Here is a 7,068-nt window from a genome sequence, read left to right as displayed (position 1 = left end):
TCATTGTGTCTGAGACCATTCGCTGGGGCCGGGACATCTACGTGGAGCATGTGTCGGGAGTCCGCCAGTACGCGGCTCCTCCTCCCGGTGTCCCCACCGCGGCACCGCTCCGACCCCCACCAGAGGTGACGGTGGCCCCTCCCCCCGAATTGCCCTCATCGGCCAACGAGGAAGTCGCGCCCCGAATAAGTAGCCGCGACGAGGCTAACAACGGGCACGAGGCCCAAACATTGACTCAGGGCCCTTCTGGCCCTGTGCATGACGTGTAGTGCGGCAGCGGCGCCACGCGAGGTGCCGCGCCCACTAGTGTTTATTAGTTTATTATACTTTATATGACATATATTATACTTCTATTTTTTACTTTTACAATTTTACACCTATACATTTATATTTTTATTTATATTTTTATATCTATATACATTTTAGCGAGGGCAAATGGCTCGCCGCACGTCTCTATTCTATCTTCTCTTTTATTTTCTTATTTATATTACTTTCTAGTCATTCTCTCTTAAGTTATTTTATCTAGTCGATTGTTTTTTTCTCCTGTTCTTTCCTCTTTTATACTTTTTAGTTTCGTTTATTTTCTGTTTACTCGTCTAGTCATCTCCCTTAGTATATAAGTATTTTAATCTTCCTAGCGTGCAGCGGGCCACTACAATGCTGATAATTTTAACTTAAGTTTTTTAAGCTATCCGACCAGGTCCCACTATGGGACCGGAATGATTTTATTTATTTAGTGACGCGTGTGTGATTGTGTGTGTGTGCGTCTGCGACTTATTTATTTTATTTATTATAAGAATAAAAACATTAGCCACGCAGGGGACCTGATGCCCCCGCGCCGCACACCCCACCACCTAATAATTAACTGTAATTTGTAGCGGGGTGCCTAAAAGGGCACCCCCATATAAGCCCTCGCCAAAAGGCGAGTATGTTATACTGCCCCCGGGTACCTATGTAACCCGGGGGACAATTGCTTGAATAAAGTGCCTTTTATCTGTTCTTATCAGCTTAATATCTGATACACTCCCCATCGGGGAGTCAGAATATTAACTCGATTTTTGGAAGTTGACGGAGCGGTCGGGGCTTGCTCCCCCTCGGTCACGGGTCGGCCACGCATTGCAGTGCCGTGTGGATTGGCCCAATTAGCTTATTAAAAGCATAAATATCTGCTTCTTCCACAGCCCGTCAAACTTCCAGAAATCGAGGAAATATTCTCGACTCCCCGAAACAGCAAAACTGGGAAAATTTCTGTTTCGCCAAGTTTTTCGGGTTGTGCCGCGACTTCCCTAAATCGCGCGCGTGTGCAACAAGTGCCAAGTGCACCACTCCTTTAAAAGGATTATTCAGCAAGAGCCGAGGAGCGATCGGGGCGCGACCAGCCGCCGACGAGGAGGACCACCGAAGACCAAGCGCCTCCACCGAAGCCGGACCTCCGGGAATTACGACACCTGTGCGGGGAACCCGAGCGGGGTAAGTGGTCGAAACCCTCTCACACTATCTCTTTAATTTCTGTCTATTCCCCCGTGTGCTTGTAACGGTGTCATTTGGACTCTCTTTGTCCAAGTGCCCGTTTTCAAATACACGGTAAACCCCGTTGACCTCCCCTTTCCGTTCGTTGTTGTGTGTCGTTGTTCTGCCGACGATTGGCACCTGTGCTAACCGTCGATCAGAGCGAAACACAAACAATTAACGGCTCCTTCCCGGTCGCTCGGAACGAAATTTCTGGAAATTTCGATCCGGATCACATAAGTGACAGGTGGAAACGTTTCGACAAATTTCGCAACTAAATTAATCAATTAACTCGACGGCTGTTTAAACAATCAGCTCGCTGGTTGTTTAATACGGTTCCCGAGTTGACAGATTTTATTTATTGCGAAATTGGGGCGCAAGCCTGTGCCGGTAGTGTATTAAAACTAATTTTCAACATCTCTTGTTAAATACCGGCACGTCGGAGCGTTTCTCGCTTCGTCGACGTTGTACTCCGTTTCGGAATAAGCCAGGAATATCGAACCTGAGCCAAGACCAGCCGAATTGTTTAATCGGACTCGTTCGATTAAATTAATTCGGCTCTGATTTCCTATCAGTCACCGATCCGTGTAGGCCTCAGATATTCCTTAGCCCCGTGCTAAGGAAATTTTCTGAGTACCGCCAAGTATCGGTGCAGCCCTCTAGCGGTGGGTCTTTGCACGAGAAGCTCGAAAGAGTCTCTCGACCGCCCGCTAGGTGTCCCCCTTGGACAGGCTCTACTCTGTCCAAGGTAGAGTCCTACTATCGCTTTATCTTCTCTCCCTTTCTAACCTCCATCTGTCACCCGCTCTCTTTCTATCTTTACCCGTTTCATACTTCTCTCGGTCTATCTCTTTAATTTTTCTCTTTCCCGTTTCGGCCACTTGCTTTATTATATCTTAATTGGTATATTTAGTTGACTAATTTTAATTATTTATTTATCCAGACATTTATATACACATTGTACTCTATTCACTCGTTTTAACTGCATTTTAATCACCGTACTGTATATCACAGTGCCTGCTTACATACCTAATTTAATTTTAAAACCGACATATTCAACTTTTACACGTATTTTATCCTATTTTACACTAACTTATTTTATTCTAGTTTATTCTCATTCTTATTTTATTTTACTGTATTCTATTTTACTTCATCTTAATTCTAGTCATAGCTTATCTTTTATCTTGTTACTTTTACTCCCTTTACTCTGTGATATACTATACCATTTTAAACCTATTACTGTGATATCTACACATACGCTTATTGTTACATTCTATTCTTTTTTTATTGTATGTCTAGTCTTACTCCTATTTTTCTATTTTTATTCTAGTCTCTCTCAGCTCTATTCTTCTCTGATTAAATTCTGATCACCTAGTCAACTGTCTATGCCAATTTCGACACCGTTAAGTACTGCGTCTCATCTGCTCTGTCTATTTTATTCTATTTTATTACATTTTACTCTGCTTTATATTACCTCACACTATTTTACGTTACTAACATCACTACTTAATCACATTTTATCTATTTACATACACACCTACTGTGATACATCGACGACGACTAATTCTGTTTATCTATTTATTTATTTAGACAGATCTAGTCACTTCGTTGATTTTATTTACTATATTTTGACACTCGTGATTAAGACTAAGTGATTTTAACCTGGTTTTATTTATTTATTTATTTATTTATTCATACACGCATTTACCCAGTGACTGACAGATATACCTATCTATTTATTTACTTATTTATTTATTTATTTATTTATTTACTTACACCAATTGTTTTATTTTATTGTAATCTGCGCCTCATCAACTTAATAATTTATCTATTTATCTTTTACCGCTCGTAGTCAACCCCGTACAGGTCGATTCAAAAATGGCAGGGCAAGCAAGCAGCCCCATTACAATATATATTGACTTCCCCTTCCCGGAGGAATTCCGATGCCCGGAATGCTACGGCAAGCCGGGCATGAAGCTCGGTGGGGCGTATAAGTCCCACTCCGACCTGGCAAAGCATGCCAAAAAGTACCACCCCGGACACACTATCGTTCACCGGTGCGGCGAGTGTGGTGAGCCCGGCACGGGCAGATATGCCCTAAAGGCAGTAAAGACTCACCACGCCGCCGCACACGCGAGTACGGGTGGGCCAGGTCGGAGTGGGACCAGTAGAACGAACACCGGTTCTACTAACACCCGGATAACCGGTGTCCGGTCCTCCTCCTCGACGACTGGCACTAATTCCTCGGGCCGAGGGAGGCCCGAGTCAATTTTAAGGTTTACCGCTGACGCGGGAGCTGGAGGGGTCACTACGACAACGGCCACGACGACGACGACGACGACGACGACGACAACAACGGCGACGACGACAACAACGACGACGACAGCTGCAACGACGACAACAACAACGACGACGGCTTCGGCGATGACCCGCACGTCTACGCTGCAGAGCAGACTGCCTTTTGGCACGTCTGCAGCTGCGACGGGGACGACAGCGGGGACGTCCACGAGGACGACGCTGGCAGCGAGGACGAGGACGATCGTGGCGGTCCCACGACCTACCCCCAGGCCATCCATCACGCCACCACCACCATCGGCGTCCCTGGGGGCCAGGCCGAAGGTTGCGGCGGCACTAGTGGCTCCCCTTCGGAAGTCACTGACGCCGCCGCCCCTTCTGGCCGCCTCCAGGGCGAAGACCACCCCTGCAGCAGCAGCAGCAACGTCCGGGAGGAAAGCCCAGACGCCACCACCACCTGGAGCGTCGAGGAGGACCCAGGCAGGGGTAGCAGCAGCCGGGACCGCCACGAAGAAGACGCCCACGCCCCCACCAGCAGCAGCAACAACAACAGCAACAAGGAGCAGCCTGTCGCGGCGAAGCAACGAGGCTGCCCTGGCACCGACACCACCAGGGACCAGGAATGCGCCCGCCAAGCGCACCACGACCGGGCCCGGAGCCGCCCAACGATCCAGCCCGGGCTCATCGGCACGCAAGTCGACCCCCGATAAGCACGCCACCAACACTACTGGTGGCGTGGCAAGGAGGACGAGGGGGTCGACTGTCTCCCCCAAGACCAGGTCCCCGCCCACCAGCCCAAGGGGACCGGTCACGAGGAGCGCAGCGAGGAACAGGAGGGGAGCCAGCGTGCCGATCGAGCTCGGAGACATCAGGATGCGGACTGCAGCCCTCAACGCCACCAAGAGGAAGGCGGCTCCAAAGCCTGGCGTGAGCAGATCACCGAGGTCGTCTGGGTTAGATGGGGGGGCACCCGCCCCCGCCCCCGCCCCCCAAACAACATCTAACCCAAACCAACACCCTACCACTTCACGGGTGTTCACCTCGGTGATCAGGACGGCGGCATCGCCATCCTACGCCGCCGTCACAGCGGGCGCGGCGGTGGTCACAAACACATCACCAGGAGACCGCCCAGAAGGAAGAATGCTGCGGTCAATGTCTCGGGCATCATCGCTCCCGCCCGAGTACTTGGCCGCAGCAATTAGCAGTCCTTCACCTACCACCACCACGAGAACCTCCCCCCCTGCTTGGTCAACCCCACCCACTATTTGTGGGGAGCAGGGGGGAGCGAAGGGCTGCTGCGTGGTCTCCTGCGTGGCACTAACCACGCTGACCACGACCACCGTCACGACCACTGCCAGCGGGGGGCCTATCATGACCTCGAGGCCCCTCGCGGGGGGAGTGGAGAGGACACAGAAGAGGATGAGGCTCACGCCAGCGGTCCTCTCCCTCCCTCCCATCGAGGAAGTGGCAGGGTCGCCCGGTCCCGCCAGGACAGTCCCTTCTCCCCCTCCGGCCATCCGGGGGAATGAAGAGGAGAGGGGAGAAGAGGTGGGGAGGGAGGAGGAAGAAGAAGAACCCTCCCCACTGCCGTGGCAGGTTGCTGCCGGCAGGCGTCGAACACCTGGACGCCTGCCCCCGCTGTCGCCATCCCCGTCGTCATCGCTGGAGTCGTCCAGGAGGATGACGCCGTCGTCGCCGAGGACGACAACACCCCGCAGCTCACCAGCGGGGGACAGGAGGACGCCGGCCGCACCCCTGCGACCAACAGCGAGGGACCAGCGTTCTCCACCGGCCCCACCAGCTCCCAACGTCAGCGGAGCCTTGGAGGGGGCCACTCCCACCACCACCGTCACCACGCGAAGGGGCGGAGCCGCTCGCCGGTGGCCATTGGCAGGAGGTAGCCGCATCACCCAGCAGAGGGTAAGTACTGAGCGGGCCCCTGCCAACGCCGCGCGGATGGACCGACACCGCGAATTCCGCGATATCAATGTCCGCTTGGGAGGGTACGCGTCGCGTTTTCGTAGTGTGGGTGGGAACAATAACCCTGGGAGCTCGCTCCCGGGTGGTAGCACGAGGGGGATAACGGTCCCCACGGGGCAGACTAATGCTCCTGGGGGCGTTGCTGGAGGACCCGCGGCCCTCCAGACACCGCAGGGACGGCAGCAGCCTGTGCCTGCTGGCCAGCCCAATCCTCGCCAGCGCGCATCCCGACGGAGGGAGCAAGCCGCACTGGAGAGAGAGAGGGAGCTACTGGTCAGTTTGGCTGGGGCTGCTGACAATCCTCAAGACCTGGAGGAAGCTGCAGCGCAAATCGCTGCCTTCTTCCAGGGATTCCGGACCCGACCTGCGGGGAACGGAGGAGACGGGGACGTAAGACCAGCAAACCCCGCGAGGGCGAGGGGGCGTGTCGCGAACTCGTCAGGGACACGCCCTCCCGGTCGTACCGGCTTGGAGACCGATAGGAGAACGGACCAAGTCAAGGAGGCTACGCGTCTCCAGAGGCTGTTCCGGCAGAACCGCAGGCGTGCGGTCCAGGAGGTGCTCATGGGCGCCCCTGAGCAATGCGAAGTTGCCAGGGAGCGCGTCATGCAGCACTTCCTCGACATGTACTCACCTGCGAGTGAGCCGCAAGCCTCTGGGCCCCTTGGCTTTCCTTCAGAGGCTCCGACAGCAGCAAGCGGCGAGGCATTGATCCGGCCTTTTGAAGTGAGTGAGGTAGACCGACGGATCCGGCGGATGTCAAACTCCGCGCCAGGACCCGACGGTCTGACTTACCGTGACCTTCGGAAGGCTGATCCGAGCTGCGTCGTCTTGACTGCATTCTTCAACCTTTGCCGCAGGTTGGAGTCGGTCCCTTCTTCCTGGAAGGTCTCCAACACCGTGTTAATTCACAAAAAGGGCGATCGGGGGGACCTGTCGAACTGGCGACCACTTGCCATGTCCGACACCACCCCCAAACTCTTCGCGGCGGTGCTGGCTGACCGTCTAGTGTCGTGGGCCCTCCATAATGGGAGGCTCAGCCCCCAGCAGAAGGGTTTCCTGCCGTGTGAGGGTTGCTACGAGCACAACTTCGCGCTGCAGGAAATCCTGAACGACGCTCGCAGGGGCAGGCGTCAGGTGGTGGTGGCATGGCTGGACTTGTCGAACGCGTTCGGCTCGATCCCCCATTCCACCATCTACCGTGCCTTTGCTGAGGCCGGCGTTCCCCTCCCCTTCCGCAATATTGTGGAAGGGATGTATGACGGATGCACCACCCGGGTGCGA

At 53.7% G+C, this 7,068-nt stretch overlaps 1 pseudogene; it reads left to right on the top strand.

The window, feature by feature from the left end:
- The first annotated feature begins 969 nt into the window (after positions 1–969).
- LOC143361138 (U2 spliceosomal RNA) lies at positions 970–1,147 on the top strand (annotated as a pseudogene).
- Positions 1,148–7,068: the final 5,921 nt, after the last annotated feature.

The sequence above is a fragment of the Halictus rubicundus genome, chromosome 14 (assembly GCF_050948215.1).
Source record: "Halictus rubicundus isolate RS-2024b chromosome 14, iyHalRubi1_principal, whole genome shotgun sequence".
Taxonomy (NCBI): domain Eukaryota; kingdom Metazoa; phylum Arthropoda; class Insecta; order Hymenoptera; family Halictidae; genus Halictus; species Halictus rubicundus.
The sequence above is the reverse complement of the archived record's forward strand: the minus strand, read 5'-3'. Positions and strand labels throughout refer to the sequence as shown.